The sequence below is a fragment of the Arctopsyche grandis genome, chromosome 12, assembly GCF_051622035.1.
Source record: "Arctopsyche grandis isolate Sample6627 chromosome 12, ASM5162203v2, whole genome shotgun sequence".
NCBI lineage: Eukaryota > Metazoa > Arthropoda > Insecta > Trichoptera > Hydropsychidae > Arctopsyche > Arctopsyche grandis.
The window spans coordinates 30,115,293-30,129,610 of NC_135366.1; the positions used below are offsets into that span (position 1 = coordinate 30,115,293).

Genomic DNA, 14,318 nt, shown 5'->3' on the forward strand with positions numbered 1-14,318 from the left:
AATAAACAGTTTTGTCATGTTTGTTTAGAACTGTATAAATGACTTGAATGAATATTTGATGAATTGTACTTGAAATGAATTTAATTTTATTTCTGATATCAATCGGTGTCTATAGAATATTGTATAAATATTATTGTATTTGTTATGTTTAGAATTGTTAGTCTTGTGTACAAAAATATGAGTTTAATACATTCAATAAATAAAATATGGTATGTATTTATATATGTATAATAATAAATGTAGATGTGTTATTTAAAAAATTATTTCAGGGATCGTTTGCTTTGAATATATGAATATGTATACAAATATACATACATATGTACATATATGAGCGTGCATAATATATAACATTGTATTATTGTATATTATATTCCTCACGGAAAATTGTATGCGTGTTTATTTACTCAGCGAATACTTAACATGTCACATAATGGTTTTTGTGTTATTATATAATATTTCACTATGAATGAAAACCAATAGAAAATATTTTGATACATATACGTATTAAATCGGTGAAATATTGCAAATAGAAATCTATATATAAAAAAATATATTACACATTAAAAATGGTTTTTCCGTGATATAATTAATACAATTATTAATCCGGTGATTGTACTTGCATCTACATAGACAAGCATCTTTTCAAATTTTCGCCATTTTTAATTCAAACTCATGTCATTATCAGCATTTGTTTTGACAGTCAATAGTTTGTAACATAACAAATATTAGGTAAGTGCCGAATAATTCTTCTATTGATTTCATAAATGCATCCCATACTTTGGTTGTATGTTATATCGGATAATATACGAAAGCATTCAAAAAGTTTCCGGGATAAATGTAAAAAAAAACAAACAACAGACAATAGTTAAAGAGTAATTTCAAAGTGAAATGTCAATATACATATGTAGTCCAGCATTGATCCTTTCCCATTGAAGGAGATTTGTTCCCCCGCCTCTATCATATCCTTGTTTACAGCATCTTCTTAAGGACACTTGGTGAATATCTAGAGAATTCAAAGTGCCCAGTGAAAGTGGTCGAAGTGAGTCGAAGGGTTTCCAGTTTCGTGGTGAAGATTCAATCCACCCTAGGTTCAAAAGGCGGTTTTTTTAGTGGATGTGAATACCTGATAATACCCATTTTTAATTAGATGAATAATAAATTCTGTTGACAAATTATAACAACTTTACGGAAACTTTTCAAATGACCTACATTCAAGTATTCCGACTATTAATGTGAATAAAGAACATGTAAATGTTTGTATTTGATAATTGAACCGGATGAGTACCCTTTGGGAAATCCGAAACAAAACTACCGTTGCGTATTTGTATTCGCGAGAGTTGTATTGTATTTCCGGTATTGAAAAACTCAAATTTTATTTTACCTCACAAGCAAACGATAGAACGTACCAAATATGGCGAGATCTCTCTCTCTCTCGTGCTGGAACAAAAAACTTCGCTCATCCGCGACGTTCAATGAAACTGGTCGATTTTTTCCTGCGCTACTGAATCCGGGTCGGAAAAGCGCCTTTCGCCGGGGGAAAACTAATGGGACGCTTTTCCACGTCGCGCATTCGAGTCGGTCTGGAAACACGTACTGAGACTCCTCGAGGAAGTCGTATCTTGTGGGATTTTGGCGAACCGCGTGACGGATCAGATCAGAAGGATGTAAAACCGACTTATTAGGTCAATTGCCCTGCTGGCATTTAGTGGTCTATTTCAAGGTGCTCCGAAAGCTACACATGAAAATGTGTAGCTCATCCACTGAAATTAGACACCTTTATTGGCCAAGCAACACTTGAAATCTTCGGTAAATATTTCAGCGTAATAGTTCGCAGTGGATCTTCTTCCAAAAATTCGGAAGAGGCTAAATTTGAACATACATACATATGTACATATTTCCATTACGTAAAGGTTGCCTATAAATTCTGGATACCGCATAGTGGGAATTTTTCCGCATTCGAAGGGTCCAAAATTGGCGGTGGCCTCAAATGAAATATGCAGAGGAAAAATAGGCTGACCTCAGGATGATAAAACAACGCGGAAAAAATAAACATTGGGAAATTTGGGGGGGTTTTCCGCCGATTTTCACGCGTGAAAACCGATTTCTCGGCTACACGTGAAAGCTTCCACGCTCACGAAAGAATTCCCTCCCCGTAGGAATACCGCGAAATTAAGAGGAATGCTTCCATTTTCTGTACTAATAAGTAAAAAAGATACTTTTGTTTTCGAGCTTTGTTTCTCGGCCTCGCGGTGATGGAGACAAAGGATTACATCCCCCCCTCACACTTCAATGTAACAAACTGACATTTCCACTTTTTCCACTATACATGTATGCATACGAATGTATGTATGTCCGACATCCGCCATTTCGATGGTGAAAAATAATCGTAATAGACACGTTTGAAAATACTCCATCATCGTTCTCGGAGACGTCTATTAGTATTTATCCACACTCTTCCGGTCGTTTTTTCCCTTTTCGCCACCCTCTAGCTATGTCAGATTTTAATTGTTTAAACGCCTATAACTTTTTCTTTTTTCACTCTATTTTTTATAAAATTTGCATTATAAACTCTCTTTATCTCTCTCTCTCTTATGTATATATTTTTACTTCACTCGTAGGTTATTACGGGTTATTCGGTTAGCTATGTTGTATTTTATTTTAATTTTTATTTTTATTTTATTTATTGAAAAATCAACAGACAACAGGATGTACATAGATATGTATAAAAAAACAAATAGTAAATAAATAATATATGTAACATCCGAGTCCAATAACAGATTTTTACAAAAATGAAAAAGATAAATATAAGGAAAACAAATGAAAAAGAAAAGAATAAAGGCTATAACATGACAAAATATGTAGAACATTGCATAATTAAACTATAGTATTAAATTATTGGAAAAAGGTTATAAAAATAGAATATAAGAGGAAATAGAATATAAATTGTATATGTACATGTGTGTATTTTTTTTTTTTTATTATTTTTTTTTTATTTATTTATTTTACATATATACCAGGAAGACCTTACAGGTAGCCCCAATGCGCCTTCCTGGCCAATTACAAACATTGCACCTTTTTTTTATTATACAAGTCGCTGAATTACGATACACTGAAAAACTCGCAAATTAACGATACATCTATGAATGGTACATAAATTTTATTGTACATTAATCAATCTCAAATAGTGGTGACATAGTAGGTATGAAGGATATTTAGCCAATTTTACCGGGAACCGTTTCAACAATGAAATTAGAGAAAATTGGCAAACTCTGATAGGAAATGATTGACCTGGAGTCACAAATATCCAACAGCACTACAGATATACTCAGAAAAATTCTTTTCAATCGAGGTCAGCTCGTGGGATCGAACCCAGTGCCTCTCGACGCTAAGCAGAAGCTTAACGACCGAGATATGCTGCTGGCTATTTATTTCTGTATTTATGTACGTATTATGGTATATTCATATAAGAACCAGCAAGTATGGAAAGTATTATTTGGTACGTGCAGATGCCGGTGTGCGCTGGTCGTTCTAGTATGAATAGACCTTTATTGGTATATGAAATTTGACTTTATGAGCATAATACTAAATGAAATGAATATTGGAGATTTGAAGTGTGCGTTCGTTAAGGGAGAAACGCGTGCGCGATAGAGATTGTAGGTCTTGATTGCGAGGAAGCCCGGGTAAGATGGGATAAAGGTTTGATCTGGGTTTTCATTGTTTATTCAGGTGAAAGGATGTGCGAGTCGTGCAGTGCGTGTGCCATTGAAACCCCATGAATAATGTATCATGTCTCCCATGTTGTGACAGACGGTTATTATTGCTAATATTCACCGGATCATACAAACATCTCTAGGTACATATGTATGTATCTACACTCAATTTTAAACAAACAACAAGGGTTGCCTTCCTATCACCATACTTTTACACATCCAATTATTTCAGTCAAGTAGCCTCGTTAAGCTATTGCAACAAATGATTTTTAGGAAAATATCGTATTCATACATATACATACATACATATGAATACATAAATGTTGGATATTCTTCATGTGGCACGTTTTTAAACACCTTTAGCACGCGTACCGTAAAGTTTGCCTCTGCTGTGATATCTAGGGCAGAGGCTTGGTATGTATGGTAAGGAATGTGAAGACAGGGATAGACGCAATGGATTTATTTTTTTTAGAAATTTTGTGGAAAAAAGTTATTTGCGGAGTCGCAATTATAATATGCGCAAGGTTTAATATATCTATCTACTATTTTGCCATACTTCCATTACTGATAAATGGTTTTAATAAAATCACAAAATTACAAAGTACATATATTATATGTATTTTCTTTTCTTAATTAAATTTCCTTACAAAATAAATTTAATGAGATCCTTCTGCTTGTTTCGAGTATAATATGTAGTTTTTTAAAATTCGATTCAAATGATGCGAAATATCCCCTTAAGTCTAATATTATTAGAATTACGAATATTATTATTAAGAGGTTTTTTCCCGTTTTTAATTAAAAAAATAAGCTTCCCGGGCATGCATACAACAAATCCTGAAAGTTCCATCGTAATCGGTTGAGTGGTTTAGGAGCCTATACGAGACAAATAGACAGACAAACAGACATTCTATTGTATATATGTACATGTATAGATATGAAGAGAAAGCTTTCTTAACCAGTTCAGTGCTAGTAAACGGCAACAGAAATTTAAACGCTTCGTCAGCAAGCTGTTCATATTCTTCACCAATATCTAGTAAAATATTGAAATAACGTTATTTTTTTTTAATTCAGCTTTTAAATGCATTTGAAAGTTCAATCAAGTTCTCCTTTTCCTTGATTGATGATGACGTGGCTGTCCGAAAATGTTCATATCCAATTGTTTGCTTCTTCAAGTTTGGGGAACTGCTGCGTAAAAGACGATTTCAGCCTTATTAAATGTTCAATTATTTTCTCACGTACATATGTATGTACATACATATATCTTGTTTTCAGATAAGAAATTATGTAAGATTTCAAATGCTTCAGGTTGATCATTTTCGATACACAGCTTCCAAAAATCTAATTTTCTAATCATACTTTCGATTTCATCCGCCACATTAAAGATCGTAATTGAGCTGTTCTTAACTTATTTATTTATTGGTAAATTTAAAAAGGCACTCCAAAATCCATGCCGGATCAGAAGAAAATTGTATCGATTGCCGGATTTTCGATCATCGACTTTTGACGTCGACTATGATTAATTAAGATAATTTGTATTAATTATATAAAAATTATTTCTATTTTTATGATTTTAAACCATTCATTCGTGCATGTCCATCATTACTGATATTTTTCGCGTACCATGGGTTGAGAAGCGCTGATCTAGGGTATAGGTACATGCTTAAATATTATATGATAATAATGGCAAAAACTAATGACGGATTAGAAACGTCATGCGAACTTTCACGGCGCAATTAGTCATATAATAAATGTGAAATATCAGTCTGACAACGAAATTAAAAAAAAAATTCGAAAAAGAAATCGTTCAGTAAAACTTCAATTTATTTTAGAGCACCCGCTCGCTTTTTTGTGTCCCATTGCGCAAATGCAAATTTAAAACCTCAATCCTACACACGTATGTATGTATGTATATATGTAGAGACGTTCAAACAAATCCTCAAAATTCGATCTGCACTCTTTACAAATCGTACTAGTAATAGTGTCTAAATAAATAGTAATGCAATTCGTACGGCGAAACTCCTTTGATCCTACCGGCTTATGAACAGAGGAACATTTTGCGGATTTCGTGATAATCCCTACGCGTCAGTCTAATGGGTCAGTTATTCTAATGACCTCAAATGCTCCATACATTACGAAGTAGATATCATCATCATCATCATCATCATTAACCTGAGAAAGCTCTAACAATGCTCCTACACACTTTTCACATCATTTCAAAAGGTACACTTTAAATTAACTGGTATGGCGAGTGCCCCTTGCATTTGCTCAAATGCTCAAAGTTTAATCAATTTATCTACTATTTTAGCATACTTCTTTTACTGATAAATGGTTTTAATAAAACAAAATTACAAAGTAGATATAATATATTTTCTTTTCTTAGTTAAATCTTACAAAATAAATTTAATGGGATCCTTGGGCTTGTTTCGAAGAGAATGTTTTTTTTTAATTCAATTCAAATGATGCAAAATATAAAACTTATATTGTACTATAATGTTTCAATTGGCCATAAATCAAACGATAGTTGTAATTTATCGTTACCCTATAAATAAAGCTATGAATAAATATAATACGAAAAGCTGGATAGGGATTAGGTTATTCGACAAATCGCAGAAGAATGTTGATTGGTCAAAGGAGTCTGATGCTGATCTCATCCCAAACATGGTTTTCAATTGAAGCTTTTGCTTTCTATAATTTTACATGCACTGTATGTATGTATATAAATATTATATATATATATATATATATATATATATATATATATATATATATATACATATATATATGTATGTATAAATAGATTGCAAAATCTGAATTTGACTGGATAGAGTACGTCCGGGAAAAACACCAAAACATGTTTGGAAAATGACTACGGCGAGAAACTTTCCAATTGCAATGGAAAAGGAAAGATAACACTTAATAAAAATACTCCCACTGCATCTTTAATGAAGGTCGTCATAATTTTGAGTGCTATCTTAAGCTCTACCCCAAATACTAATTGAATCCCACGTACTTTCACCATTTCTGATCTCATCAGATATACATACATGTGTATCCTTCTCAAAAATGCCTTTTTGGTTACATGCATACGATGATTAGTATATGTATGTCACAGTGTAATTATAATTTCACTGACGTTTCAGTAAAATCATACCCAGTTACATTTTCAATGGCCCCTATCAGTGAAATTATAATTTTTGGCAGTTGGGTGATAGAGCGTTGCCAATACGAATCGCACCACCCCTGTCCATTCCCACTCTCCTCGTGGTCCACTATATGTTTCTATTTGGCTTTTTTTGATTCCGCATGTGTGGAACTGGATGCGGAGGCAAACACATAATAATATCTTAGCAGCCAACACTTATATATTAAGGTTAGGTTAGGTTAGGTCTAGTTAGGGTTGGTTTTATTCGTTTAGGATTTGGTTATTAGGGTTGGTAGTACGTTATAATTCGAATTCGTGTGTTGCAATTCGACTTAAAAAATCACTGACATTGACCAGAGAATTTGTAATTGTATTATTACATATATCCGTACTCACTGTAATTTCACTGAAAATTATAGTTTCACTGTCACATATACATATATACCTATATATATATATATATATATATATATATATATATATATATATATATATATATATATATATATATATATATATATATATATATATATATATATATATATATATATATATATATATATATATATATATATATATATATATATATATATATATATATATATATATATATATATATATATATATATATATATACATATATATATACATATATATATATATATATATATATATATATATATATATATATATATATATATATATATATATATATATTTATATATATATATATATATATATATATATATATATATATATATATATATATATATATATATATATATATATATTTATATATATATATATATATATATATATATATATATATATATATATATATATATATATATATATATATATATGGCTCGAAAATTTTATGATGGGGATAAAACGGTGATGTGTTCCACCGGGGCGATAAATTTGTCTAGACTCTGGAGAGCGTCGCGTAAATCACGCGCTTTTATTTTGTTTACTTTTTTTTTTAAAGACCTATCTATACACCTAGTAAACAAGCATATTTTATATGCAAAGAAAGACTAGCACTAATGATTTCCAATCGCTCCACTTCACACCACTTAATGCAATCGTTAAAAAAGGATAAGCAAAAGTAATGGGATCACGTTTAGACCCTCAGACAAAGGTGTCTCCTGAATAATTGAGAATGCGTGGGGTCTACGAATACCTATAGGTACATTGTATGTAATATGTATAGGTAATTACAGTTTGGAAAATTTAAATTTCACTGGTTGAAACTCACCACTTCATTATTCGAGATCCTTTGACTATACAATGGCCCAAAGTCGTAAAATTACTTCCATAACGCTTTCGCAGATACGTAGGTATATAACATACATACATACATAGTTATAGGAGTACTGACGAACAATGGAAATGTTCTCGTAGTTTGCGAAAGGGATGTGCAAATTCGTTTTCGATTCGATCGTTGCCACTGTCTTCTATGTAGTTTGCTCAAAACGGGGTTCGGCGTTCTAACCCAAAATGCCATAATGCGCCGTTCTTTATGTATTTATTTTATTTTATTTCAATTAATCATGGACACTCGCCTAACAGATTGCTCCAAAGCGGCGGGTGTGCTACACATATAAAGACTCGAGAAATTATATGTTAAATACATCATTATTAGTTGCGTACACATTTAAATCGAAACAACACCTGACATCTATGGTCAGACATTACAAACATCGTAAACAATACGATCAATAACATTTTTCATGTAACAATACGAATTTTTACATTCAACAATCATCCACAAAGACATGTATGGTGAGAAATCTGGCGACACCTGAGATATAACAATAACTCAAGGTTTTGCAATAGAAAATTGGATAGGAAAACTCAATTTTACAGGAACTGTTTCAATAAAAATGGCAAATTCTGATAAGAAACGATCTGTCCCGACAAACCAAGGTCTGGCCAACAACGAGACTCCAGTGGTAATCGAACCCGTGACACCTTGCACGAAAAATACAACACTCAGCACTAGACCACGCTGCTGGCTGCTTTGTTCTCTTCTCTTTTCTTTTGGAATGCATAATATGTTAATAAAAGAAAAGTTCCGGCAACCAACGACTTTTTTTTTTTTATTTAATAAATTAAATTTTATGTTTGCTTATAAAACTTGATGTTCGCCTTAATAACTCCGTTTCCTTATAATAAAACTGTTATACATTTCTACTTGCACAATTTTTATTTATTTATTTTGTTAGGAAAATTTGCAGTTTTTTTTTATTATAAAATTACAAAATTGATAACAAAAAATAATTATTATAAGAAAAACCATTTTAAAAATTTTCCCATATATACCTATATAGTTAAATTACTCGATTTTCAATTTTAGGTTTCATGTCGGTTTTCGCGGAATTAATTACACGTCAAATGCATTACGATAAGAAAATTTTCGATAATTTATTTATTTATTTATTTATTTAATAGTTTTGGACCATTGTGGCATTACAGGAAGAACCTAATGCGCCACAATGGCCTACATTTGAAAAATATATAAAAACATGATATAAAAACAAGTAAACTGTAAATAAAGGAAAAAAGCAAAAGCAGAAAACATGGTAAAATAAAATAAAAAAAAGTAACAAAAGGAAAATAATACATCATTCAGAGAGAAAAAAAATATAACAAAAGTGTAAAAATTAAAAATAAAATCCATAAATCCCATTCTTTGCTTACACTGAACAAAATTAAAATAGTATATAAAAATATACAAAGGAGAAAAAAAAAGTAAAATGAATAAATAATGAAAACTCACATTTTAATATGGCTGTAAAAACGGGTTTCTTTCAACGGAATATTGTTGAGTCGATATTAAATGGCCGGTCCTTCGGCTCTAATAATACGCTTTACAGGTATTTCGATGGCTCTTTTATATCAACCGGGGATTCATTATACTGAGTTGGTACTCATTAAGATTTTCCTCTCATTTTTTGTTGAACTATTCTCGATCTCCTACCAATTTGAACCTGAAATTCAATCGTAAAATAATACAAAGTGGATGTTCCATTATTTTTTCAATGTCGCTTCGGCTCACTTTCGCCACTCTTCTTTTGATCCGTTCCTTGCCGTCTAATGCCTTATTATAATGCTTTGTGACACTCCTCTTCGGTGTCTTTGCTTTTACTTTTCTTTTGACACGACCAATTTACCTCGCGGTCTTAAAATCAAAGCCATTTTACTTTCGCTCGTTCATTTCATAAGGAAAACACACTTTATTCCAAAGAAATATTCGTATGTAATTTAGCTGCATTTCAACTTCTTCGATGCGAACTTATTTGGGTAAATTTGATAATAAAATGTTTACACAGATACACAAATCCAACAAAATAGCCGGCGTATACCAATCAGTATATTATGGCTCCACGACATAAGGTCCAATGATATAAGATCCAACGACAAGGGCACCACGAAAGAAGATTCCCTTGTCGTTGGATCTTATATCATTGGACCTTATGTCGTGATACGGTATATTATACATACATGTACATATATGTACCATAGCCTCAGTTAAAACAACTCATCCATAAGTATTCCAACACGTCTATAAGTATTCCAAAAATATTAATTTTTTTTTTAATTTTTAAAATGTACGTATTATACGTATTATATCTATTTTAATAGCTAGTGATATACTGATCGTTTTCTATTTTACAATTTTAATTCAATTTTTTTTAGTAATCATAGTATTACATATATTATGCTAATGTTAATGTACGGCATAATAAAAAAAATAACTCAAAAACCTATTTACAATGAATATTAAATATGATTGTGGTAATATTTACTGTTTCACATTTTGTCGGGGCTATTTGTCTTGTGCTTTTTACACCATTCCATTATTATACACATTGTTATCGGATCGGGGTCCCAAGCTTCCATATTCTGCAATTTCACCTCACTTTTCAAACACAATTTTGAATTACATTGTTCATATATTTAGTTAAAAGTTCAAATATGTACATACATTTATTCACTGTTTATTTATAAAAATATATACATATACGATTTGATAATTTTATATACACTCATATGTAGCTACCTATAATGCTTGAAACATAGTACGTATGTACGTACATATGTACATATACCATTACCAGCAGAATTAACTAGTGGTTAGTATATATTGCTTTGAGGAAAATGGTCACGGATTCAAATCCCACTGGTTTCTGCTGGCCAGACCTTGGATTTGTAACTCCAGGTTGATCGTTTCCCGTCACAGTTTACCAATTTATCTGATTTTCATTGAAACGATTCCAACAAATTGGCAACCTTGCCCATTTTCTCGCAAATCTCGAATTTCGCTGAATTGTATAAAATGCTGCAAATTTACAAATTTGATCATCGATGTCTCTGTGGGTGTTAATTGATATGTATTTACTTTGTATAATACTTGTATCAACTGTACAATGTTTCTGACTAGGAAGGTGCATTGGGCTTAAACGTTAGGTCTTCCTGGTATAGATTAAAAATAAATAAAATAAAATTTATAATATGATTGACCGTGTCAAATTGGTTTTCCGCCGCAGTAATTAGTCGATCGAACCCCTTTAGCATGTTGATTACAACCCTAGTCTATGTGAACATTCAGCAAATATATACATAAGAAACGAATAATATTCACAAAACGACTTCATCTAACCGATTTAAAAATCCATACACAAACATTTGACTACGTTTTCGTCGCGAAATCAAAACCCTTTGCAGAATCTTTGATCGAATTTAGCAGTGTAGCATCTCTCTCTTTGTCGCGAATTTCAAACGTGCATAATTGTACAGATAAAAAATTATAATTTTGCGCCGCACACAAATTGCACGAAAGCGACATTAATAAATAATAAATCTTTTAGATTTTCGTTCTGATATTTGAAAAAAATCATAAAAGTCTGGCTTTGCGTTATGGGTCTCCCCCTGGAGGTCGTTAGACTTACCCCAGGCTACTATTATATGTATTATACATATATATGTATGTATAATACTTATCGTACATGTATAATAAGTAGGTATATCTACAAAGCGATTTAATTTAGCGTGAAAAAATAAATTCGCTTAATCGTGTCTTTTGTTTCATATTTTAAACTGTGTAGTATGTATATTTTATATACATCTAATATATAATTTCGAAAGACACTTTGTAAGGTTTAATGTATGTACATATGTACGTATGTAAGGTTTGGGTATTAGAATCCGTGACGTTATCGAAAAAATCGAATTTGTTTTGACGACGATATCGATATCGATTTCGATTCTTTTCTGTTCAGATTTCGATTCCGATTCATGTTTCAGTTCCGGATACGGATTTATTTTTCAGTTCCGGTTCCGTATTCCTTTTTCAGTTTCGGATCCGGATTCGGATTCCTTTTTCAGCTCTAGATCCTAATTCTTTTTTGAGTTTCTGTTCCGAATCCCTTATATAACATATGTATAATAATAAAAAAATATTCGCTGTTTGTTAATTCATTTCTGATTGGCTGTCGTTTAGTATTATTTTTTGTTATTCAAATAAATTTATTGTTTAAGCGGTTTATATAAATAACAAATACCGAATGAAGTCGGGTAAAACCACTAGTTATATTATATTATATTATATATGTATGTATATAACATTTCATGGCTGTTTACAGTCAAAGGAAAAACATGCGATTCTAAGAAAACATGCAAGCTAATATATTCTGAACTAGTAATAAGTGTTTTCTGAAGTTCGCATTTGCTAAAGCTTTTCGACCAATCGGTCGAAAGAGTTAAAAGCAAGTAAAAATAATTTTCTTATAGCAAATACTATAAGTCATAAAAAACTAATAATAATGTACATATGTATGTATGTTTAGAAAGCAAAGAGGACATTTCCGATTAAAAAGGTAAATCAATAAATACGGCGTGCCATGGACCCGGGAAGATTGAATCATACCCGACGTCCCTCGAGACAAAATTATTACTCGCCACTAATTTAATTGGACTTTGGTAGGGTTCGGTGTCCTTTAAAGTGTGTCTTTAAAGTTTCAACTTTCAATGCCGGGCATCGCCGGCTACTCTTTATCTTCTCTCGCCGGCTAGTTTGTCCAGTACATATGTATCTAAATCCACAGTTTTCAACTTTGGTGTTCTGCATATGTTGGTACATATGTATATGTATGTTTGTATGATACACCATGATACCCAAACTTAGACCATAAACGGTGTTGGGTTGGAGCCCCGGATCAAACGAAAGCTCCCCCATACGAAATTTACTTTTCCTTTTCTTTTGAATGTACGAAATTCAACTGGTATGTACTTATATGACTAAGAGTATATCTACGTATTTATATCATATGTGCATACCTGTGTCTATGCATTTTTGGTCTTACATACATATGTAGTTCTCTTGAGTATTTTACTGTCAAAGTGGATAGACCACTTCAGCAACACTTGTACGGATAGTGCTTGAAACACCCTGTACAAAGGCTGTTTCACACCCGCATAGTGCTATTTTGATAGCTAATGATCCACATCTACCAAACTACATACATAATATACATATATAAAATAAAATAAAATAAAAACCTATTAAGGCATAGATTTTTACTTTATCTACATATGTACGTAGTAGGGTTTCTGTATTCCCGGACTTTTTCAATTCCCGGGACACGGGACGGAACCCGGGATCGATCCCGGGATTCCCGGGATCCCAGGACACATGTAAAAAAACATTTTTTTTCAATTTAATATATATTTTATTAATAAAAAAAATATTTATTTATTTACAAAATATAAAAAAGTAAACAATATATAGTACATAATATATCTATTATCTGGAAAAAATGGAATTATAAAAGTAAACTTATTTAAAGTAGCTACTTAAGAATACTAAAATATTTAAATGAGAATCCGAAAGCCTATTTCTAGATTTGGTACAAAAATTTCCAGCAATGGAAAAAAACACTTTCAGTTTCGGTCGAAGTTGAGAATATTTTACGATTCTTTGTGTATTTGATTTATTATTTCTCTTCGTGCAGTCTTGAAAATGTTGTATATTTCCAAGATTTTTTAAATCCAATTCCAGGGATTCGAGATAAGAATTCCCGGGACACGGGACAATAAAAATTCCGTGAATTCCGGGGAATGTTTGTCCCGGGTCGACCCGGGTCAGAAACCTTAGTACGTAGTAACAATAGATGAAATTTTGTGATCATGCGAAAATTCCAACTCGAGATGAATTCCGGGGAATGTTTGTCCCGGGTCGACCCGGGTCAGAAACCTTAGTAGGTAGTAACAATAGATGAAATTTTGTGATCATGCGAAAATTCCAACTCGAGAACCAAACAATTTCTTCCTCCAATTTGATATTTATAATTTTATTATTAAATTATTACATAACAATAATATTTTATTATATATATAATTTAATTATAATTTTATTATTAAATTACAATAATATTTTAATATTTTTTATTTTTAATATTTAT

At 31.6% G+C, this 14,318-nt stretch overlaps 3 protein-coding genes across 5 annotated transcripts in view; 1 reads left to right on the forward strand and 2 right to left on the reverse strand.

The window, feature by feature from the left end:
* Nucleotides 1–14,318, reverse strand: part of LOC143919699 (uncharacterized) — a 492,686-nt gene that overhangs the window by 274,679 nt on the left and 203,689 nt on the right. The gene's annotated exons all lie outside the window — the stretch shown is intronic.
* Nucleotides 1–14,318, forward strand: part of Trpm (transient receptor potential cation channel, subfamily M) — a 154,205-nt gene that overhangs the window by 110,452 nt on the left and 29,435 nt on the right. The gene's annotated exons all lie outside the window — the stretch shown is intronic.
* LOC143919698 (uncharacterized) overlaps nt 10,476–14,318 on the reverse strand; it is a 94,726-nt gene continuing 90,883 nt past the window's right edge. For both annotated transcript variants that reach the window (XM_077442152.1, XM_077442151.1), the window contains one exon: nt 10,476–10,522. The gene's annotated coding sequence lies outside the window, so the exon portion shown is untranslated. The remainder of the gene's footprint in view (nt 10,523–14,318) is intronic.